Source organism: Balaenoptera ricei, chromosome 19 (assembly GCF_028023285.1).
Source record: "Balaenoptera ricei isolate mBalRic1 chromosome 19, mBalRic1.hap2, whole genome shotgun sequence".
Lineage (NCBI taxonomy): Eukaryota > Metazoa > Chordata > Mammalia > Artiodactyla > Balaenopteridae > Balaenoptera > Balaenoptera ricei.
Window position 1 is genome coordinate 61,682,841 of NC_082657.1, and position 22,854 is coordinate 61,705,694.

Consider the following 22,854-nt stretch of genomic DNA (forward strand, 5'->3'; position numbering starts at 1 on the left):
TCACCATCATCACCATCATGATCTCTAACTTCCACTACATATTTTCCATGTGCCAGGAACTGACGTAAGAGATTTTGTAAATTGACCCACTTAGCCTCCCAACCCATATTGTGGGTACTTTGATCATTATTACCTTTGTTCAGTGGAGCAACCTGAGACACAGAGAGAGTGAGTAATGCTTGAGGCTGACCCAGGCAGGAAGTGGCAGAGGCAGGATTTGAACCCAAGTATCTGGCCTTAGAGCCTGCATTCCGAACTCTCTTGGCTAGGCTGAAAGCCTGTTTAAAGCTAGTTGAAAACATGCCGTTGGATGCACTTACACATAAAAACTTTATTTATATGCCTGAATAAAATTAGAAGATTTCACAGTTAATTTAACACATTGGACCGTTATGTTGGATAATGCAAATCAGCTATTCTATTTGATCTTGCTTGAAATCGGTTGATGCTGTTATTACTACGTGGCTGAAAATGAAGAGGAAACACTTCCTGTGTTGTCTCATAGCCACATCAGCTGAGTTTTCTAATACCTGTAATTATTAACTGGAAAATTTGTCCTGATCTCCACAAAAGAAAGTTTCCAAGTAAGATCTTTATCAACCAACACATCGTGGATATGGAGATAAACAGCCCAGCTCACCACAAATGCCTCTTGTGTTGTTTATTTTTTAAGAACATGCATGATTTCATTTGAAGTTGGGCATTTTTGGTGGCTGGCTCTCTTGGCCTTCTGTTTTCCCTTTCCGCAGGTCAGCATTTCTTCCACATGGGATGTAGAGCCACTGGGATGTTCAGGGCCACGTCTGACGAGGAGACTGGCTCCTTTAGACCTTGAGACCAGGCTCCCGGTGAAAATTTCAGAACAGTGGCCACGATGCTGACTCATCTGAGGTCAGGTGCCTCCCCACGAGGTTCTCCATCCTAGAGCTTTAGGTCAGAGATGTTCTGGGGAGGGGTGTCGTTTGCTCCCCCTTTTTGGGGTGGGCAACCACAGACTATAACAGTAGTGATACAGAATAGAAAGGAACATTCCATTTTGCAATATTAAAAAATTATGGGTGGAAGCTTTTTTCACAGAACTTGAAAACAAAGAGTGACAGAATACTTTTAGTCTGTGGAGATTTTTAGATGGGGTTGTGATTACTAATGAGAACTCTAATGAGAAGTTCCTCTCATAGCCCTTTGGGGGAATGGGCGTACAAACCAGTATGTGAAATGGGACATGTTTCTGGAAGGGGATATTCGTGTAAGAAGGTTGAGAAACACTTCTTTGGAGAACGAGTCAGAGAATTAGTTGAGAAGAAAAAAAACCAGTTACTTTGCATTTATTCAATAAGTTATGTATTTATTCAAAATATATGAACATCGCACCTGCTGGGTGGTCAGCACTGAACATGAACGTGTCTGAACTGGGGGAATGACAGCTCTGACTTAGGGGGTGATGTAAGAGCCTAGTGACACATGGCTGGGGTGGTGGCCCATCCTAGCCAAGACCCACGGCGGCCCGTGGGGGCCTGACCTTCCTTCTCTCTGAGACCGACGTTCCCATCATGAAGAGCTGTCAGCATCTGAGTTCTTAAGAAAGATCACCACCACTGATAAACCCTCGGTGGATGAGTTTCTTCTCAGAAGTACCATTTTATCACCTGTTCCTCCTGCTGTTGCACAAATCCCTGCAACGTGCCAGCCGCTCTTGTTTACGGTGTGGTCCTTCTTTGGGATGCTTCTCCCTCCAGCTGTGGAAGCATCTATTCATAGTTTTCCATGGAGTTAGAGGGAAAGGATCAAATCTTCTGGGTTCCACCACTTGGGAGACTGTTCTCTAAGGCCCATGGCGGCGAGGGGCACGTCCAGGGTCACGGTGGGGCTCAGAGACGCATAGCTTCGGAGACTGGAGGCTGTGGATGGACACTATGCATAGCCTGCCACGTGGAATCTGGGCCCGATGTTGCCAAATTTGTTAATTTTTTAAAAGGTGAAGCCTTTTTTTATACTGGAAAATTCTCTCATTTTTAAAAACCCTGGTTTTCCAAGAATGCATAAAAGCTCAGTTGAATCCTGTCAAACAAACTCGAGTAGAGGGGCAAACTGCAAAAGGGCAGGTCTGCACTCTTCCCAAATGCTGATGAAATGAAAGGCAAAGAAAGGCTGATGTACATTCCAGATTAAAGGAGACTCGTGTGACATGACACTGAATGCAACGTGTGGTTCCAGGTTACAGCCTGGATTGGAAGGCGAAAGTTGCCAGAAAGCACAGTTCTGGAACAAACGGCGAGATCTGAATATGAACGTTTGCTAACGCACCGTGACAACGTGGTTGTGCAGGAGAATGTCCTTGTTCTTAAGGGGACAGTGCTGCAGCGCTCAGGGGCAAAAACGGACACATCCACCACAAGTTACTTTCAAAGAGTTGAGCAAAAATAAAGAAGTAATGATCACGATCATGTTGACCATGAGAGAGAAAAGGAGTGAAAAAGCAAATACGGCTAAATATTGACAGTGGGTGGATCTAGGTGATGGGCACAGGGGTGTTCATTGTAATATCTGGAATTTTTCTATGGGTGGGCCCAACGATTTTTCAAAATAAAACCTTCAATAGAAATAAACAGAACAGGAAAACGTAAGGCTGAGTGAGCCACACCAAGCTCTCTCACACGTCTGCTCTTCGTCGTGGACCCCCGGACGGAGGCCCCCAATGAGAAAGCATCCGCCGCTAGAAGGGGCGCAGGTTACTAACTGGGTGTCTGATCGCAACCTTCGCGTCATCATTCAAGACTACGGAGGGCCGGGCGCAGAATGGGAGGAACAAGTCAGGCAGTTCCTGCCCTCGTGGGGTTTGTGTTCTAGATGCACTCAGATAACCACCTACATAAAACGACAGACTGTGCTAGCACGATGAAGAAAGCAAAGTGACAGCGTGACAGCCACATGACGAGATGCTGTGCATCAGCATAACCCAGGCGGGGACGCCAGCTTTAGATGGGGTGGTCGGGGTGCTGAGGAGAAGCCCAGCCGTGAGAGCACTCGGGAAGGACAGAGGGACAGACGATCAGGCTGGAGACGGTCCCAAGGTGGCAGCCAGTGTGACGATGGGGGGGGGGGGGGGCGGGGAGCAAGGACCACGCGCCCAGGCCCAGTGAGAAGGATGAGGCCTGGGGGCCATGGGAACGTTATTCTAAGGGTAACTGGGGACCACGGAAGTGAGTGACATGCACTTGACCCTGACCCTCTTTCTTTCCGCGTTGTTTTCGGAGCCCTGTGGCTGAAGATCAGAGTAAGAACAGGACCCCTTACATCCCACTGCTGTGTGTCAAGCACAGCTCTGAGTACTCTGCATCTCTGAGCCAATTTAATCCCCACATCAGCCCAATGAAGGTGGGACTATTATCCCTATTTTACAGATGAGAAAACTAAGACGTCCAAGCAAAAAGCCCCCTTGTGGAGAATAGCTCTGAACTGGGTTCATTTGTGTCCCCTGAAAAGGTACATTCAAGTCCTAACCCCCAGAATCTGTGAGCGTGACTTTATTTGGAAATAGGGCCAAATCACTGTGTCCCAATAAAGAGGGGAATTTGGACACAGACACACACAGGGGGAAAATGCACATGTGAAGCAGAGGCAGAGAGAGATTGGAGTCATACATCTGCAAGCCAAGGAGCCCAAGGACGCCAGCAACACCAGAAGGCAGAGAGAGGCCGAAGGATCCATGCCGACACCTTGATTCTGACTTCTGGCCTCCAGACTGTGAGAGACTAAATTTCTGTTGTGTGAAGCCGGAGGTTTGTGGTACTTATTTTGGGCAGCCCCAGGAGCCCTCCACCAGCTCGTAGCAAGAGTTAGACTCTGCGTGGACGCACACCCGACAGGAAGCTGGTGGCACTGAGGGGGTTCCTGGCCTCATTTTGGAATCGACCGCACGTTATTTGTTAGGGCCCCCCCAGCCCCCATCATCCCCACCCCCAGCCCCCAGAACTGTCAGACGGATGTCCTATGGAGCCCACTGTCCCGCAGGCAGAAGGAAGAGAAGCCCCCCGGTCACCAGTCCCTCCTCTTCCTTTCTCTCCCTGGGGGCCCAATTACATAAATTATGAGCTGGGGCCACATCCAAGTTCTCCCACCCATGTCCTGATGGACAGCTGGCCACGGAGGGGGCGGCAGCCTCTCAGGGCCCACGCCTGCGGGACGGGACGGGCTGCACGGGGCCTCCGAGGGCTGAGAGCCACAGCCCCGCCCAGATGCCCGACCAGATCAGGGCGCACAGCTGTCCAAATCCTGGTCCTGAAACCCGACGACCGACCGGGGCTGCCAGAGGTCAGGAGCACCCCTTCCTAATGAAACATTCGTGGGAGAAACAAAGGAGACTTCCTCTCTGTACGCACGTCTCCCCTGGGAGGCAGGGAGAGAGGACGGAGGAGAAGGAGGGCCTCCGAGGCTGCGGAGGAAACCGGCGGACCCTTGCCTTCCGCGAGGCTCCTGCCCCGCCGCTGGAGGACCCCCGCCTCCGGGACATCTGGCTCCCAACCGGGAGCACCGTCTGCGTAAACAACCCTGTGAGCCCGCGAGCTTCTCGGCTGTGAGACAGCCAGTCCTGTGGGACCCTGAACGTCGCAGTTTCCACTTGTGAGTAAACAAGCCCTTTGATTTCCCTCACGGGGTACGCTGGGAGTAGATACTTTGGTCCGACATCCAAGCCGGGAGATGGCCTGCTTTGTATAACGGTAGTGGCTGTTTAGAGAACGGAGCAGTCGTTCGGCTTTCAAGTCTCAGCCAGAAATTACACGTAAACAAACTGTCGTGACGGCACCAATGAGCCCCAGATGTGGCTACAGGTAGAGGGTGGGGGCTCCTCTAGGCCGCCCCGGATCAGAGGACGGTGGCCAGAGAAAGCCAAGCCTCGGTGCAAACAGTGGGCGCTCTGTAAACGCGTGCCTGTGCAGCGGACACCAGAATCACAGGATCCGAACTCAGGCCAGAGCAGCGTTCCGGTGGGCGCCTGGGGTCACAGCGGGGCTTCGTGCAGGGAGTGGTGGCAGCCGCACTGTTCATGGGCTAAGCGGCAGACTAAATACGCCGAGGCCTGAGATTTGCAGCCGTCACCCACGTGAAGGACGCTTCCACCCTGGATCCCAAGTCAGATGGCGACACAGAGAGCAATGCCGGTTGTAACAGGAGGACGGGATGACGCTGTTCCGGCAGAAGCACGTGGCTCTGCCCCGAAGAGCCCAGCATCGGTGTACACTGTGGATGTCACAACGGCCGGCAGCATCGGCATGGCCCACGTGCCAGGCGCTGAGTGATTCACGTCCATCTTTCCTATGAATTCTCCCAACATCTCACCAGAGGCCCTGTTGCCGTTCCCACTCTACTTCTGTGCTGGCTGAGGCTGAGCGAGGTTAAGCAACCTGCAAAGTCCCACAGCTGGCAAGCAGAGGGACAGGGAGTGGAGGCATGGTGGCCTGACCCCCGGGCACCCTGTCCTCCGTGCTGGAGCGCTGGTCTCTCTCAGTGGCCTTTGCAACTCCAACAACCAGTCTGCTCAGAAGTTTCACAAAGTATCGCTAAGTCGTGCATTAATCCACCTGAGTCTTCACTGAGTAGCTACTATATGTCAGGCCCTGCAGGCAGTTATGCACAGAGGATGTGTCTAGGCACTGGGGCTAAGTCAGAGAACCGAAACAGAGAGAACCCCTGCTCTCCTGAAGCGGACATTCTGGTGGGGAGAGACACAGAATAAACATGGTAAAGAAGTAAATTACATCACACGCTAGGAAAAAACAGAACAGGATGGGGGTTTGGAGAGCTGTGGGAGGGTGTGCGTGTGGATTTACCATGTGCCAGATCTTTGCTTGAAGCTAAGGGTGAAAATATGAACAATGTGAGGATGCTGCAGACAAGAAGTCACGGCTCATCATGGGGACCAACATGGCACCAACAGTCACAGGAGAAGAGCTGCGATGAAGGTAAAAACAGGGATGTGGCAACAGGGGAAGTGTCTAAGTCGGCTCCCAGATAGTCACGGGCGGCGTGGGGAGGGGCAGCCCAGAGGAGGGGCAGCCCCGAGGTGCTCACGTGGTACATCCCGTGCGGGGCACACAGCTACTGCTGCCATTGCCATGTCTCCAGGGCTTACCCCAGGCCAGCCCCTGCTAAAGGCTTCACATACTTAGCTCCTTGGACCCTTAGAACACCTCCACGAGGAAGAAACAGAGGGCTCAGAGACGTCAGAGCACCTGCCTTGGGTCCCACAGGGAGTAAATGGCTGATGCGGGATTCCCACCCATATCCAATCCCCTATATCACGACACTCCTGAAGGAAGGAACTACTGTTTTCTTCTATCTGCTGTAGACCTAGCATGGTTTCTTGCATAGATTAGATGCTCAAAAAACATGTGATGAATGAATGAGTGAATGAATGCATTTTACAGCTGTGCTTTGTTTCCTATGTCCATCCATTCTCTTTCTCTCCGTCTGTCTCTGTCCTGTCTCTCTCCCTCTCTCTCCTCCTTCTACATGTGTGGGACAGCGAAACATTTAGAGACACACATGCCCAGGTTGCAGACGTGCAGCCGGCTCAACTTCTGGCTGAAGGGCAAGCTGCCTTTCCTCCCAGCCGTGTCCCTCTGCCCTGCCTGACATGAGGACATCTGCAAGATGCTCGGTTCTACAGCAACTTGGTACCAGGGCTTCCTTCTCCTCACTTCCCAAACCATCCACCCTTGGGATATAAGCGCACTGGATCATTCGCAGGGCCAAAGCCTTGGCCCGGCGAAAAGTCAGGCCTCTTGCTAGCCCCAGGCCAGGTGGCCTCACTTTGCAATCCTCCAAGGCCGCAGGAAGCCATCCAAACTCAAGTCCAATTAGCGGCAGCCTGCAAGTCCCTTCTGAATGGGAAGCCATGGAAAGGTGTGACCGTTCTTCAAAGGCTCCCAGCTCCTCCATGCGTCTGCTGGCCTGAGGCCTGGGCTGGCCCCGGAGCGGCGCGGGCTGAGGTGAGGACGAACTCGCCCAAGAGGCTCCGCAGGCTCGGAAAGCTGTCCCAGAGCGGGTGGGTCGCAGTGTCCGGCTGAGCCAGCTCTGAGTCCAGGGTGTCAGACGTTTATCTGAAGCCTCTCCAAACCTCTCACGTAGGAGAAACTGCGCTCAAGGCTGCCATCCATCAGTTTTCCAGCGAGACTCTGGCACCCCTGCCCTCCTCCATCCTGGCCAGAATCACCGGAGCCAGCATCTCTGCTTCCACGGCCCAGGCCTTTTCAGTTGCACACAGAGCCCCATTGACTTCAAAGGCCAGAGGGGAGAGGACGTGGGGCTGGCTGACGGTGGAGGCTGTCCTTGTGTGAGGCCGGCATTTGCAGCCTGACCCCAGCAACAGGGCCAAGTATCCATCTGGACTGGAGGCAGGGGAGGAGAAGGGGGAGGAAACCCCTCGAAAATGAAGACCGGGTCAGGCCACACTCGCGTGAAGGCGGGCTCCAGAAGTGCAGGGCAGCCCCGAGCGGGGGCCCTCTTTGGTCCAGGAATTGTCCTCAGAGCCCCCATTCCCTGAGCAGGGACCACCCAGGCCCGTCAGAGTCAAACGAAAGTCAGAAGGATGCCAGCGCATCCCTGAGGACGAGCTCCCTCTGGCAGCAGCTGCTGCGGGGAAGCAAGCGCAGCCAGAGTGAACTGGGCCCCGAGAACTGGGCCCGGAGCTGTCAATGGCTGGTGCCCAAAGCAGGCGGCCGGAAAATGGCAGAACCAGGGCTGGAAGGGGAGTCTTCTCTTCTGCTTGCCTTTTCCTGAACTACTTCCCAGGTAAGACCTAGCTGGGGATAGGGTCCATCATTCACTCATTCACACGCTCAGTAAATGTGCCAAGGCCTCCTCGGGGCTAGACCCTAGTCCAGCCTGCGAGACACAGAGGATAAGACAGAATTGAGAGTGTGATAGATACAGACCAGCAAACCAACAATGACAACATAAGGACTGCAATTACTTACAATCCAAGGTATACACCCTAGTTTGAAAAGCTCCCCAGATGATTTAACGTGAAGGCAGATGTGAGTATCTTATTCCCACCATGGTTCCCCAATAAACGTCATTCCTGCAAATGCAAAACAGGGAGCTACTCCCCGCACAGGAGACATCGCTACCCCTCTTTTGACCCTGATCTCCACGTTAAATCCCCACACTTCGGACGCCTTTATTAAAACATGCTTCCAGAACCTGAATCCAGCTTTTACTCCTGGCACTCAGCGATATTTACGTGGCCAGTCTGGTGCTAGTCTTCAGCATCTATTCCAGACGCGGCACTGAGGGATGGATGTGGTAACATTGTCACATTGGCCCGGCCGTGGGTCAGTTTGCTCCGCTAGACTTCATCTTGACTCACTACACAGCAGATCCTTGTTGAACGCCTACTCTGAATTAAATGGTGACTTCACTCCATCCAAAGAGGGTGAGGTCTTTTAATGTAAATCCAAGTCAACTGAGGTTTCCAAAGGAAACCTGATGGTATTCTCAAGCTGGATCTCTGGCCGACACCCCGAGCTTCACACACCCCCTCTCCCCTCACCAACCCGAGCTTACTGCCCCCCATGCTGGTTAATGTCAGCATCAGCCTTCCTCTTCCTGCTCAGAAACTCTGACCATCACTTATGACTCCTTCCTCAGCCTCCTCCCGCGTTTCCAAACCAGCGCAGCTCAGCAAACACACTCAGCCCCTAGACGGCTTCCTTTTCAATCCTTCAACGTATGTGCTTTACATCCAGCTCCAAGTGTCCTCCCTCCTGGCCGACTGTCTAATCTCCTCCTTCACAGAGAGGACGGCTCATTGGGCATTAACCTGCCCACGTAACCACCTCTTCCCCCTCCCTCCCTCCCTTCCCTCCTTCCTTTCTTTTTCTTTCTCTTTATTCTTCTTTCTCCCTCAAGGTTCTGACATTCTCAGAACAAGAATGCAGATGGACCCCAGAATAAGGGTTCATTTTCTGAAGAGTGTGACCATGCAGGCCCCTCTGACCACTCGGTGCTGGCTCATAGTAGGTCTGCAGGGAATTCTTGTTGAGCAGAGGTGACCAGACTGTTCTGAGCCCAAGGCTGGGATTTGTGTGAGCAATGGCTCTTTCCCATCAACTACCTATAACCCGTAGGGTCCGTGTGGGGTTTCCTGGTCTGGCTAGTTATTATACGACCATCCAGCACACCCAGGTCCCTGGGATGGAATTAGAATTTTGCTGCAGCGAGGGACCTCCTATTTACCATGGTGACGACCGCTATTTTATCAGTGCCAATGCTGGGCTATGAGTCCTTAACATCTTTCGACAAGAACGCTTCCAAGATTAGCATCGTTATCCCCATTTGACAGATAAAGAGACTGGACACCAGAAAGGTGAAAAACCTTGCCCGAGGTCACCCAGCTAGGAGGCAAGGGGGCTGAGCTGAAAACCTGGTGAGAACACTGCAGCTCCCCTTCCCGCCCTCCACACCGTGTTCCAGGTTGAACCCTCCGTCTCTTCCCACAGCCTTGGGACCACACCTCTCCTTCATGGTCTCTGCACACTCGCCACACCACCTGGACGGTGGGACAGGCATCTCCGGGGACTTCAGATTCTCAGAGTGTCAGAGAGAAAAGCATCCTCAGGGATCACCTGCTCCCAACACTCTTGCTTTGCAAACCGAGGCCCGGAAAGGCTTGGGGGCTTGTTCTGAGTCCTAGGTGCCACCAGATCCAGAAGCCCTCAAGTCAGTTTTTCTTCCGTCATTTTGCATTGGCTTGAACTTCCCCACTCCGGGAGGGAGGCGGGGGACAAAAGCTCCAAACTCCACAGCAGAGAAGGAGGGACAGTACTGGACGGAGTCCTGAGGTGGCTCCAGCAGCCCTCCCACTTACACGAGCGTCAGACGGATCCACAGTCTCTGGGCCGGGTCAGCGGAGCCCAGGCACAGACCCAGAATGCTTGACCGCCAGTCAGGACTCCTTTCTACATTCCTCGTGCCCTTGCAACCCATCTCTTTTCTCCTTTCCAGGCTGTTTAAAGAATAAAATGAGAGACTCTGAAACAGGATCACAGATTCAAATGCCTACAGCAGCCAGGCATGTGCTTTAAATTACCAGAGTCTGGGCCAGGCGCAAGGCGGCAGGGAGCGCTGGGGACTGGAACACACTGAGAAGCACAGCCTCGTCCAGAGGGGATGCCCGCGCCCACACCCAGCCAGCTGCTGCCATATCCAACTGCAGCTGGGCCTTCCAATTTGTCAAGAGAAGCCGGAGATCTAGGTTTTTAAATAAAATATTCTGTTTTTAAGCGTTACAAAGCAATTTTTTAAAATGTAAATACATCTACTGACTGATTCAGCCCCCAACCCACCACTTACACCCTCTGCTTCAGAAAATTAAAATCTCTCCGGCAGGGACGTCACTGCGCCCCGAGCTGCACGCCAGCCCCACAAGGCCTGTTCTGTCGTGGCCAAGCATCGCAGAAGGAGCCTTCTGGCCGAAATGACAACCGACATCAACTGTTTGAAATTAGGCATGTCTGTGCAACCTGCCGCCCGTCTCCACGTCCGCAGTCTGCGCCGCTATTAGCAGCTGCGCTTCACGGCGTGAGGAGGACAGCAGGCAGAGGCCTGCACAGCGTCACCGTTCTCATCCTGTCATTCATGAGAGTCAGTTTACATGAGCACCAAGTGCTGATAAGGGTGTCTGAGGCCCATCACTGTAGCTGCTCCATAGAGCAGACAATTTATTGGACAGCCAAGTCCGGCCCATTAGTCATGGACTATTAGAAGACGTTTCAGATGTTGTCTTCAAACCGTCTTTTGAAACCCATTAGACGTGACCTTCACGCAGGTAATAGCAGGGAGGGTGGGAGCTGAGGGTCGCCTGGCAGCCAATGCAACAATTTCCATCCAGACACCCGCAGGGACTTTTCGAGGCTCGGTGCCTGGGGACCAGGAGACCTGGGGGGGGGTGCATTCAAGGCAACCTCTAGCCAACTCTGGAAGCTTGAGGAGTCCCAGGGCACCTCCAGGCTTCAGTACGTTTCTCTGTAAGATAAGTGCATCGCGCAGGGGACTCTGAAGACACCTTCCAGCTAGGGTGAGGTGACCGGAATCCCGTGTACTCGGGACTCTCCTGGTCTCATCACTGAAAGTCCCTCGTCTCAGGAAACCTAGCAGTCCCAGGCACACCCAGTGCTTGGTCACCTCACTTCTAGCTCTGACTTTTAAACACCCATCACACCAAGGAACGTGAGGGCACCTCTCATTGTCAAAGCTCGGCAATAAACACCAAGGTGGCATGGACACGTCAGGAGTGGTCAGGCCTTCTGAGAACCTCACGAGGGCTGGTCCCTCTGTCAGGAGCCTTTGCCTAAATGCCTTGAGTTTTCATGACACCTGAAGTGGGTTGAAAAGGGGGGGCGTGAGAGCCTAAGTTCTTTGCAGATTCTTTTGTGGGAGAACAAACTATCGCTGTTTCCCTCTCGGGCTGAGTTTATTGCCACACACGTCTACTGAGGGGCTTTCTACGTGCAAGACCCTGGGGACGGGGACAGCAGGGAGTGGCCGCTGAGAGGAAGCCGCCTGCCCTCAAGGCTGACCGAGTTCCGTGAGGGACGCAGCTGTAGCACTGTGTACGGGGTCGTTCTCTACCCTGCCTTTGTGCTGTTTTATAGGAGGTAGAGAGGGATCCACAGATGTGACTTAAGGTCTCAGGGACAACACGTGCGTGAGCTCTCCAAGAGCTTCACGTAACATGACTCCCTGGGCTCCTGTTAAAATGCAGTTCTGATCCGGTGAGGCCTGAGCCTTGCACTTCTAACAAGGGCCTGCTGACGCTGAGGCTGGACCGGGGACCACACCTTGAGCAGCCAGGGGCTGGGTGACTGACTCCTGCGGCCAGAAGCTGGGCCTGACTCATCTTTTACCCACAGGAGCAAACACGCTCTTCGGAGGAGTCCAGCGGATGGGGAACAGACGAGCGAGGCACCACTTAACCCAGCCTGACCGCCCAGACCCCCAGTCCATGCTGCTCTCACCCCAGGCTCTCTGCAGCCCCAGGCATCCTGTTGAGGCCAGTCCGCACGTCTGAGAATATTCGTCCTGTCGATGGAACTGCCCCGGAACAGAACCGATCACGCTGGTAAAGATGACCGCAATCCAAGCCCAAGCCCTCTCTGCCCGATCCGCCAGGCCACAGAGGAGGCCCGCCCCTTCTCCATCAGGCCCCAAGGGGGTGACTCCTCGGTTCTTCCCCCTTCTCCACACACCAGCCTCCCCAGTGACTCGAGAACTTTGTATTTGTAAGCTACCTTTGCTCCAATTCGAAAACCGTTAAAATAATCACAGATAAGTACAAGGATGTGCCATCTGGCCTGGTCTATAAATAAAAAAAATTAGGAATAGCCTAGTCACAAAAAGGGCTTGATTGAGTCATTTAAGGCATATCTATTAGATGGAATATTTGAGAACCGTATTTTTGCATGTCAGCCACAGGAAGTCATCACCCTATGATAGTAATTATAAGTACAAGGTTGCAAAACTACCTAGAGAGCATTACTGATTTTTTGAGAAAAAATATTCCATAGAGGAAAGCTCAAGAGAAACTGTCTAAAAATCTTAACAGGTTGCTGTTGGGTGTGGGGGTCACAGTGTTTTATCTTCCAGTTTGTCCTTTGGTGACATAGTCAAACGTGGGGCTCTGGACGCAGATTTCTGGGTTCAAATCCCAGCTCCACCACCAGCTAGTTTTGTGGCCCCAGGCAAGGTCTGAGTCCGCCGTGCCTCAGTTTCCCCTCTGTGATATGGTTTGGAGGGCGGATCTGGGAAAGGTCTGCGGGGAACTAACCGGTCCAGGAATTAAGGGGGAGATGCAAGGACCCATCATGAGACAAACCTGGGGCGCTTCAGACACCCTCCTCAACCCCCGCTCAGGTACAACACGCACGTGCACGCACACACACGCCCTATTTCAAGCTCGACTGGCCCCCCTGGTCCTGTCTGAGATGTTGGTGCCAGAGTAGGGCCTCGCCCCCTCTTTGCTTCTGTCTGGCCCTCCCCCTGCCAAGGGAGCAGGTGGTGAAGGAGCTGCAGATGGGGAAGCAGCTTCTTCATGAAGCCAGAGCTCCCGGCTGCGGGCCTCCCCTTGCTGGGTCAGCCCCAGGCTCAGGCTCCACGGGCAGCGTCCTGGGATGCAGAAGGGCAGGGTTGGCCACAGGTGAAACCGAGGGGGCACCACCACTGTCAAGTTGTTTTCTACGAAGGTCCCTGTGGGTCCCTCCACATAACATCACAGCAAGCCTTTGTGCAGAAGGAAAAACAAAACCCAGGGGGCTTGATTCGGCTCTGGATATGCACATACACAGGTTGGGATTTTCTAAATGACAGCACCTGTTAATTGTCTGGTTAGGTATGACCTATTAAACATTTACCGCCCATTTCCTGTACACGTCTGGTGAGGCCGGCAGGAAATTTAGAACAAATTAAACAGCAGCTGCAATCCCTCATGCTTTAATGGTCCCTCCACGATTCTGTGCGGTATTGTAAAATATTAGGGGCAGATCTATTAGGGACAGGAGGGTTTCATCAAGGAAGCCTCCACCTCCTCATCCTCCTGCCAACCAGGCCCCATAAAGTTAAATTGGCCAGGGCGCATCTCCCCCTTCCCTGCTCCCCCCACTGCCGTATATTTCAGGGGAGGCTTTTTCATCTGCACACCCCACTCACCCTCCTCTCTGTTCCCCGACCCCCTCCCAACCGTTCCCACACGATTTCACATGTGGTCCGAGAGGGGCACTTCCTGCCGTTATAAAAAGCAAAACCAAGACCCCAGCAAAAACAGGCTGTGCACAGAACACCCAAGTTGACAGTGTGAGAGAGAAGGCCTAATCCATTCCATATGACAAACAGCAGTGGCCCGCAGGGGAGGCCCAGCCCTGCGGAGAATTCACAACAGCCCCTCCTCCGCCCCTGTCCGCCTTCCCAACCCCCCCCCCCCCCCGCCCCCGCCCGACTCCCTCCTCAAGTGGACCCTTCAGAACAGGAGAAAAATATTCTTGGGAGCACGCCCCTAACTTTAAACTGATTATGTTTGGGTTTAATAGCCTACTATGCATTGTTCTTTCTTCACTTTGAAAATAAACTCTAGGAAGCATTAATGCAAATACAATATAAACACGCTCGTTCCTAAATTTTCGCATCTCCCTGGTGTGTTTGGGTTTGCGCCTTAAGATCGTGGCTCAGCTTGATGTAAGAACCAGATGGATCTTTAAATTGGAAGCTTTGCAAATAGCTCACCGTGTAAATAGACAGCTGTCCGGATGATGTGAGGGGCGAAAGCACCCCCAAGAATACGGCTGTTAGTAACCGCTTCCATTGTCCTTCCGGGAACAGCAGAACGGAGAAGGTCTGTCCAAGTCCTCTCTGGTGGTTCTGCCGAAAAAGGACAGACGTTGCCTCAGTTGTAGAAAGAGGCGTAATTACAGAGGTTCGGATTTTAAGACAATGAAAAGAACAGATTTCTGTGCCAACCATACTTCAGTCAATGTTTTCATATCTCTGTAGATAACCTTTGATGCTGGGTGATGGACAAACGCGCTTCATTCTTTCAGTCCCACCACTAGCAGCTCACCCAGGGTACCAAGCCTTAACCTGCTTATCAGCTGCCACGTCCAAAATAGAACTTTTCTACTTCCTGTTTCCTACTTCCTGCTTCCTGCCCCCCAGTTCCATAAACCATTCTCCTTCAGAGGCGGTAAAAATGGAAAGGACGAGATGAAAGAGTCCGTCAAAAGATTTACACTGGCCCATAAAAGCCTCCTCAGTGTTCCGTAGACTAAACTGTCAGTCCTGCTTTCACGGAAACTTTTATTGAGTAGTCAATCTGAATTTTGTCTATAATTCCATTAAAACCTATGAGGCCAACCGTTTGTGGTTTGGTTGTTCTGGATGACTTGACAAATTAGCCTAGTAAATTTTGGGTGTCTTAAGTACTAAATTAGGTCATTTGTTTAATGAGCCAATCCGCTGCCCAGAGTTTGACCTCAGCCCACGAAGGGGAGTTCACATGGAGTTCCAAGGTGGGGGCCTGGGTCCCTCATTTGTCTTCTGCTTCTAGAGAAAGTTCTCTCAAGCCAGGACTGGACAACAAATTCCAACCTTAATGCTGACTTGTTAGTGACGATCAGCAAAGCAAACACCTTTGCTCCAGTCCCTCTCCCTCCCATCCTCCTCCTCCAGTGCCGCTGTCATCGTCACTGTCAGCCACCTGCATCATCTCACCTGGCCCTCCCAGTGACCCCACAATGGTGAGCTGGTGCCATCACTGTCTCCTTTTCTAAATGAGAAAGTAAATCTTGGAAATGCTAATCTCCCCAAGGGCACATTCAATCTCTCAGCCTCACTCATCCATTAACTCTTTCAATAAATATTTAGTAAGCACCCCCTAGGTGTCAGGCCTGGGGTTCCAGAGCTGATTAAGCCATGGTCATGGCTTTCAAGAGCTTCATCATTCAGTTGAATAGTCATGCATATCAATAAATGTAATACAATTCTACAGTTGCCGTAATTCCGGTGGACCGAAGGTACACGTAGGGCACAAAGGAATAAGCAACCACCTTGTCTCTAACACGCTCCCTGAATTATGTATATGAAATCCAGCCTCTTCACTGATACCCACCCACCAGCATGGCATCCACTCACAAGTTTATGTGTGTGAACTTGTTACCTTCCAGCCATCGGAGCTTCCTTACTGGTTCTGGGCATATATGGTATAAAGGGATTGGCATTCACAGTCATGACTCAGAAGAACGGCCAACCCCCCCACTGCTCTGTCAGTTGGCCACTGCTCCTTTCTGGGCAGAAAGACAGTGTCGCTGAGATATACAACCAAGAGCTCCTTGAGGGCACGACTGGGTCATTTTCATTTGTGACCAACAGTGCTAAAGACAGAACATGGAACATAGCAGTTTCTCCCTAAATGTCTGTTGATTTGAAAAGCTTTGATTTGAATGAGTTCTTTGAACACCAGTTATACATGTAGGTTCTATGTGGTAACTCTGTGTTAACCAGATCATTCGATTTAGTGGAGTCATTTTTTCTTGTAGCACAAATGAGATGACATGAGCTTGCTGCAGACTCTCCAATAATGACCATCTTCACTCAAGAATCAATCCTAGGTTTAGACATGCACAGAACCTTAATTTAGCAAGAGAGAGTATAGGAGCCATCTTCCGTTATTATTTTATCCAATATCCCCACACTTGGTAGCGTCCCATTTCCTGTCTGCCTTGCTCTCAATAGTTAGGGACCGATCATCCCAAGCCTGGCGAGTAATCAATCCACAACACACGCTCCTCTGGGGCAATATTTCGTTTTATTATTTTGTAAAGGGCTCCTGAGATAGCTAACTGGGAAGAGGGACTTCTGGGGGGTGGTATGCTCAGGACCCTTACAAAGGGTTGTCACATGTGTGACAACTGCAGTGTGACTGTCAAAGTGACAGCATCCCGTGGCTGCCTTCACAAACCCCCACCCCGAGCCAGGTGGGAGTTCACTCTTCTGTCCTCTGCCTAAATACACACGGACAGGGTCAGAGGCCAAACCGGAGGTTTAGGTGTTTAGGAAAAACAAGAACCATTGAATAATTGCCTGGTGTACTTAGACCATGGGTGGTAACAACGCCAAAGAAACTGTTCGTTTAAACTTTTTGTATTTGGTGCAGGTACGTAAAAGCTCAAATCAGACACACACATACAGAGAGAGAGATTCATGTATGTGCACACACATCGACATGGACCTTGAAAACAATATATGAAGGTAGAGATAACCCTCAACGAGGGTCTGAAAGAGACTCTAAATCTGTCTAACTCAGGCTTCAATGTCCCCTTTCTGCCCCACCACCCCAGTCCCTACTGGTTCATCCCTTCTCTGCACACCCTGGCGTGAACCAATCACCCAAACCAGGCTGCAAGCGGGTTGAGGACGATTCCTGTGCTTTTTCCTTAATTTTAACTGAAGTGTTATAAATACATAGTAAAGCGCCCAACAGCTTAGTGAATTTTTAAATATGTAAACCCTGGTGTAGCTACCACCCAGATCAAGATAGGGAGTATTTCCAGTATACCAGAAGGCTCTCCCATACCCCTTCCCAGTCAACATCTCCAAGGGCACCCCCATCACCATGGGTACCATCAGTGTTGCCCGCTCTCTAACTTCACATGAGCAGAACCCCACGGTGCGTACTCTTGTGGTAGGACCTCCTTCACTCATTGTTAGCTTGTGAGAGTCATTCGCGTGTGTGCAGAGGAGTTCTGTTCTTTTCTATTGCTGTGAATGTAATCCCTTCTGTGAATGTACCGCAATATATTTATCCATTCTGTAACTGATGCACATTTGGTATTTTCTCACTTGGGGTTATTATGAATAAAGCTACTATGTGTGTTCTTGGTCCACATGTGTCTTTGGTGGATGTATAGATTCATTTCTCTCGGGTGTATATGTTGGGTCATAGATTAGGTGGCTGTTTAGTTTCGAAGGTACTGCCACCCGGTTTTCCAAGGTGTCTAATGATCATGCTGCTTATAACAGGGCATCCACGGCTGTTTTTAACCCTTTAGCCCTGTGGGTTTAAGGCTACGTCTTCTTTCTTCTCAAAGGCTCCTTAATGCCTATTTGTCAACACTTGCCGAGCCTTCCAGGTGACTTGTGTGTGAGCCTCCCTCCTTCTGCCGGCTGCCCCCTGAAATGAGCAGAGCGCGGCGGCTCGAAGCGCCAGCCTGGTCATGTGGCTTCCTTCACGGCTGGGTGACATTTCAGATGCTCCGCTTCCCCAAACCTCCATAGAGTGGCAGCAGCCGTCATGTCTTCCACCTTCTAAGGCTGTCTGGGGATAAAATGAGGTAAAGCCTGCAAGGTGAGCAGCACAGTAAACGCTCCATACAAGCCAGCGGTGGTGGTCAGCGTTGGCGTAAAAACGCCAACAAAGCAGGCGCTGACAGCTTACCCGCTCCGGCGTGTCGGGCGCCCCACAGCGCTTACTGCCCCAGCACTCTGGGCTCCATGTCGCTGCCCGGAGCCTCCTGCTCTCACCCAGCTCCGTGGGTGCCGGGGAGGTGGCGAGAACACAGCTCGTGTCCACTCCTGGTAGGAGGGATCCTGAGGTCCCAAGGGCTTCAGTGGTCCCCGTAAGCCCAAGAGGAGCACTGGGGAGCAGGCCAGGCACAGATGCCCCCCTCCTGGCACTGTGGCTCAAATCTCAATCCCGAATCTGAGGGCTGAGTTGAATGCCACGTAGGAGGATGTTTTCCTTTCGGTCCTTTGCTTTGCTTTTTGGTTTCGGTAGGGGAAGCCCCCTCGCCATCACCTCTTCCCACTCCCCTGAACAAAAACACCATTCTCCACGCTGAACTTTGCCCCGGTGCAGGGGGGTCTGGCTTCCTTTGCCACGAAGCCTGTCAGGTTTCGATTAGGCCAGGGAAACACCACAGGAAATGAGTCAAAGAAAGGAAGGCTGTGATTTTTTTTAATTTCAAATACCAGATTTATTATTATTTTTTTAAATGACAGTGTCCCGGCCGTGCCAGGTCGAGGAGGAATGTGGAAAATGTGCATCTCGAAACGACTGAGGGGTAGCTGGATCCTCCAATTGTTTCTAATAAAAACCCATGGGAAGCTCTCGGCGGCCCCCGGGAAGACAGTGCACCCACTGGAGGCCACGGACGCCGGATCCCGGGTGACGTTTGGGCACGGAGGTGGTCAGTGTGGCTGGGCTTCTCCAACCTCCGTCTCCTGGCCTGGCCACGTGGTGGCCATGTGATGGACCGGCCACCTTCCCTGCCTCCGAAGGGCTGTCATGACTACTTAACGCTCTAACCCTTGTGAAGCTCAGTTCTTTTGCAGAAAGCACAGAATATACAGGCCATTCAAACCCTTCCACACACAAATGCCATCAGAACTCCCTGTGAGTGGAGGTGGCGTTAGCATGGTTGGGGCCACAGGTGTCGCATTCCACGCTGGCTCTGCCACTTCTGCGCTGTGACGCCCCAAGCAAGTGATAGAACTTTCCTGGGCTTCCGTTTCTTCCTCAGCAAAGCAGGAGTTACTAGTTACACCTGCTCTGTGCCAGCCAGTCTCAGTGCCTGCCATGGGGTAACTTAGCCCCCATCTAAGGAGGTGGGCACTCTTATTAGCCCCATGTTACAGATGAGGAAACTGAGGCAGAGACGTTAGACAAGTCGCCCTAGGTGACACAGCCGTGGTGCGATTATGTCAGTCTGTGCCAAACCAGAGAAACAGAACCAGAGGGAGACAGATAAGAAGAGATTTAGCTCAAGAGTTGGTTTAGTGAGAGTGGGGCTGGCCAGACAAGTCCAGAATCCGCAGGCCAGACCCCCAGGAGGGCAGCTGGTAGCTGGAACTGCGCAGCACGTAGCCTTTTCAGACAGGCCTCTTTCCCTTAGCAATATGCTAAGTGCCGCTCCACGCTTTAGCATTTAAGGTTCCTCCGCGGCTTTTCAGGCCTTGAGAGCTCATTTCTATCTAGTGCTGAATAATATCCCACTGTCTGGATGTGCCACAGTTTATTTATCCACTCACCTACCTAAGGGCATCTCGGCTGCTTCCAAGTTTTGGTGATTATGAAAAAAGCCACTATAAACATCCATGTGCGGGTTTTTGTGTGAACGTGTTTTCAATCCTTTGGAGAAATACCAAGGAGCACGATTGCTGGATCGTGTGGTAAGAGTATATTTAGCTTTGGAAGGAACTGCCAGACTGTCCTCCAAATGTCTGTACCGTTTTGCCTTCCCCCGATCATACTGCTAATAACACCTCCTTCTACGAAGGGCATGGAGTAGGGGTGGGTATACCGGTGGCACTCAACGCAGGTGAGCTAAGATCATCCCTGCCATGCACAGGTGTCCCTCTGTGGGAGTCCGTCCACACACCATTCCTGCCGGGGGGACCGGCGGGGTGACGCTGACCCCCCAGGTCTCTGTTCGCTCCCCAGCTGCAGAGGCTCGCGGAGAAGCTCCTGGCGCAGACGGCGCCCGATGCCTCTCGGCAGCCACCCCAGCAGACCCTCTCTCGGTTTCAGCCCAGGTCACGGCAGGTTCAGTTATTTGAACTGCTTCAGGCATCCGTGTCCTGCGGGCCTCCCGACAGGGAGGCCGGAGGAGACACTGAGGATGAAATCATGCTGCTCTGGCCTGGGCGAGCGTTTCTTACTTTTCATTTGCAAATAAAAACAATCAGGCCATCCAAGGCCAACAAACAGGGCCACCTCCCCAGCTGCTCAGCTGGCTGGTCCCTCCCCAGCTGCAGGCTGCGGCCCTGGTGTAAGCAGGCCCCGTTAGGGCCTGGGACACAGGAGCACCTTCAAATCCCAGGATGGAGGCAGCCAGGCCCAGGGGAGGCCCGCACAGGGCCTTACGTGGCTCTTTAGGGCCCAGGACGTATTTTCCAGGTGAGGTCTATGAAAGAGCAGCAGTGACGGCGGTCCTCGCCATCATCGGGGCAAGTGTCTCGAGTGCTTACTGATCGCTCACTGCACGCCTCGCTAAGTGCTTTGCCCACAGTCTTGCGTGGCCTCCAAGCTGCCCCGTGACCTGGGCGCCGTTACAGACACAAAACCTGAGGCTCAGAGCGGTCCCGTGGCCTGCCAGGGGTCACCAGCTGTTGAAGGCCAACCTGGGGGTTCAGACCTAGGTTTCTGTGACTCCAGGGCTCACGGCACATGGCAGTCCGTGAACAACTGTTGAGTGCCTACTGCATACTAGTACATTTAGCTGTCAACTCGCATTTAGACCTAAAACCTTGTAAGGCAGATGTCATTAATCCGACGTACAGATGCTGTGAACGAGGCCAGGGCACTTGAGTAAGACCTGGTTGTCAGCAGCCAGAACTGTTTCCACCTGGGAACGTGAGTTTGGCATCAGTCAGGCTCCTGCCCCAGCCCTGCCCTGAACAGCTTCACTTCGCTGTTGAGTTAGTGACATAATGGCCTCGTCAGAAACCCTGGAATCACAGTGTCTTCTCCATAGGCTTCCGGAAACAGCCAGCCCAGGCCCCGGGCACAGAGAGGCCGGCACCACCCTCCGGTGGGACCCTCCTCAGTGGGAGGAGAGTTTTGGCGGGAGAGGGGTGGGGGGGCGCCCTCTGCACCCACCCATGAGAAGCCCTTTTCAACCTCCCCTTCTGAACAGCAAACGTCTGTCAGCTTCCCAGTTCCACAGCCAGGTCCCCGGCTGAGCAAGAGTGAGCAGTGCATCAGGTAAACGGAGAGCAGGTGCTGTCACTTAGTAGGGAAAAGCCCTTCCGCGCCCTCGCTCTGGAGGGACACCAGCAGGGGTGCACTGGACGAGGAGGACGCACGGCGCATCCACGAGCTTCCAACTTCCTAATGGGTTCCATTCAGTGTAAACATGGCTTAAGTCTTCAACCAGATCATTGAAGCGCTGGCCCAGTGTCCCGGGCCTGGACACCCTCCCACCTGCCTGGAATGGTAATTCGTCAGGAGGCAGCCCCCGGGAGGCCCTGTCCTCCTTTTTAAAGAGGTTCCAAATGGCCCCCAAATCGTGTCTTTCTTCCTTGAGGCTCGGGCAATTTGGGTGTCACGGGGGCCTTTGTAGAGACGTCAACGGATTATTTCACGAGAAGAAACCCCCTCTTGACACCCTGACGTGGCTTCTGCTATGGAGATGAAAGATCCAGGGAGGCAGGCTGGAAAAGAGATAATTCACGGGACTGTCAGAGCGCGTTCTGAATTTCACTCACACCAGGCAGAGCCAAGGAGAGGGGACAGAGATCCCGCCCGGGGGTCTTGCTCCAGGGGGAAGCGGGCTGAGCTCTCAAGTGCCGAAGTGATAATCCAGCCCGCGGGGCCGGACAAAGCTGGACATTTTGTCTTCACTGTCAGAACGCCACAAGCTCAGGAGCAGATGGAGGGGTGTCGGCAGTCGTAAAACGCCCCGCCTCACCAGGGACAAGCAGGTTAACAGAAGGGATTGGCGCCATGCACGTCATAAAAGCCCTGCAGGCCTGTCACGTTCCGATAAATCTTGATTTGGTAACGGAACAGCACTGTGGTTCCCAGCCTTGGGTTTCACAGGTGAGCCGTGGGCTGATGGATGGTGTGGAAGCCAGTGGGGGAAGGGGGCAGAGGGAACCTGACCCGCCCACCCCTACCCCCTCTTGGCTCCACAGCGCCAGGCAGGAAATCCAGCCTGCAAGAGGCCGGGGAGGCGTGCGTTCCCTCTCCGCATCCACGCTGGAATGCTGGAAGGCAACCGGCTCCATCCTCATCTCCTGGCCCTCGTGCTGGTATCAAACTGTAGGAGCTCAATAAGCACTGTCTCTTCTCAGTTAGGCTTCTGGGCTTGCCCACCCATCAGAGAGGGGCTGTTGAGGAGGACAAGGCCCTGCTCTGCACACACAGGCTTGCCAGCCCTGCCCGACACCCTGCACCCCACATCAGCCCCCCGAGGGAGGCGCACTTTTTCAGAATCCATCTGCCCAGAGGGGGCACTTTGGAGCCATCCGTCCGTCCAGAGGGGCTGACGTTTGTATTTTGCATCAAGGCGCCATATTGCTGGCAAGAGCCTGGTGAAATGTCCACTCTGAACACTTTCAACTAATGGACAGGGCCTGGACGTGACACGGATGAGTGGGGCAGGCCAGGTGGGAGAAGAGGAACCCACGGCCTGGAGTCAGGTGCAAGAGGGAGCATCATGGGGACATGCCCACCAAGGGCACATGATCCCGTGGTTGCCAGGAGGGATTCAGATCTTCTGACATTGAGAAGGAAGACAAAATCTGGACTTCTCCTGATTAGTAAGTATTAAGGAGTCATTCAAATGTAAAATACGGTGCAGGATTTAG

At 52.7% G+C, this 22,854-nt stretch overlaps 1 protein-coding gene across 6 annotated transcripts in view; it reads right to left on the reverse strand.

Moving 5' to 3' along the window:
* C19H16orf95 (chromosome 19 C16orf95 homolog) overlaps nucleotides 1–22,854 on the reverse strand; it is a 432,052-nt gene that overhangs the window by 113,452 nt on the left and 295,746 nt on the right. For 5 of the 6 annotated variants that reach the window (XR_009498961.1, XR_009498960.1, XR_009498963.1 and 2 more), the window contains one exon: nucleotides 14,275–14,409. The gene's annotated coding sequence lies outside the window, so the exon portion shown is untranslated. Of the gene's footprint in view, nucleotides 1–14,274; nucleotides 14,410–18,528; nucleotides 21,697–22,854 lie in introns of those variants that run through there. The other variant, XR_009498962.1, reaches the window with a different exon arrangement.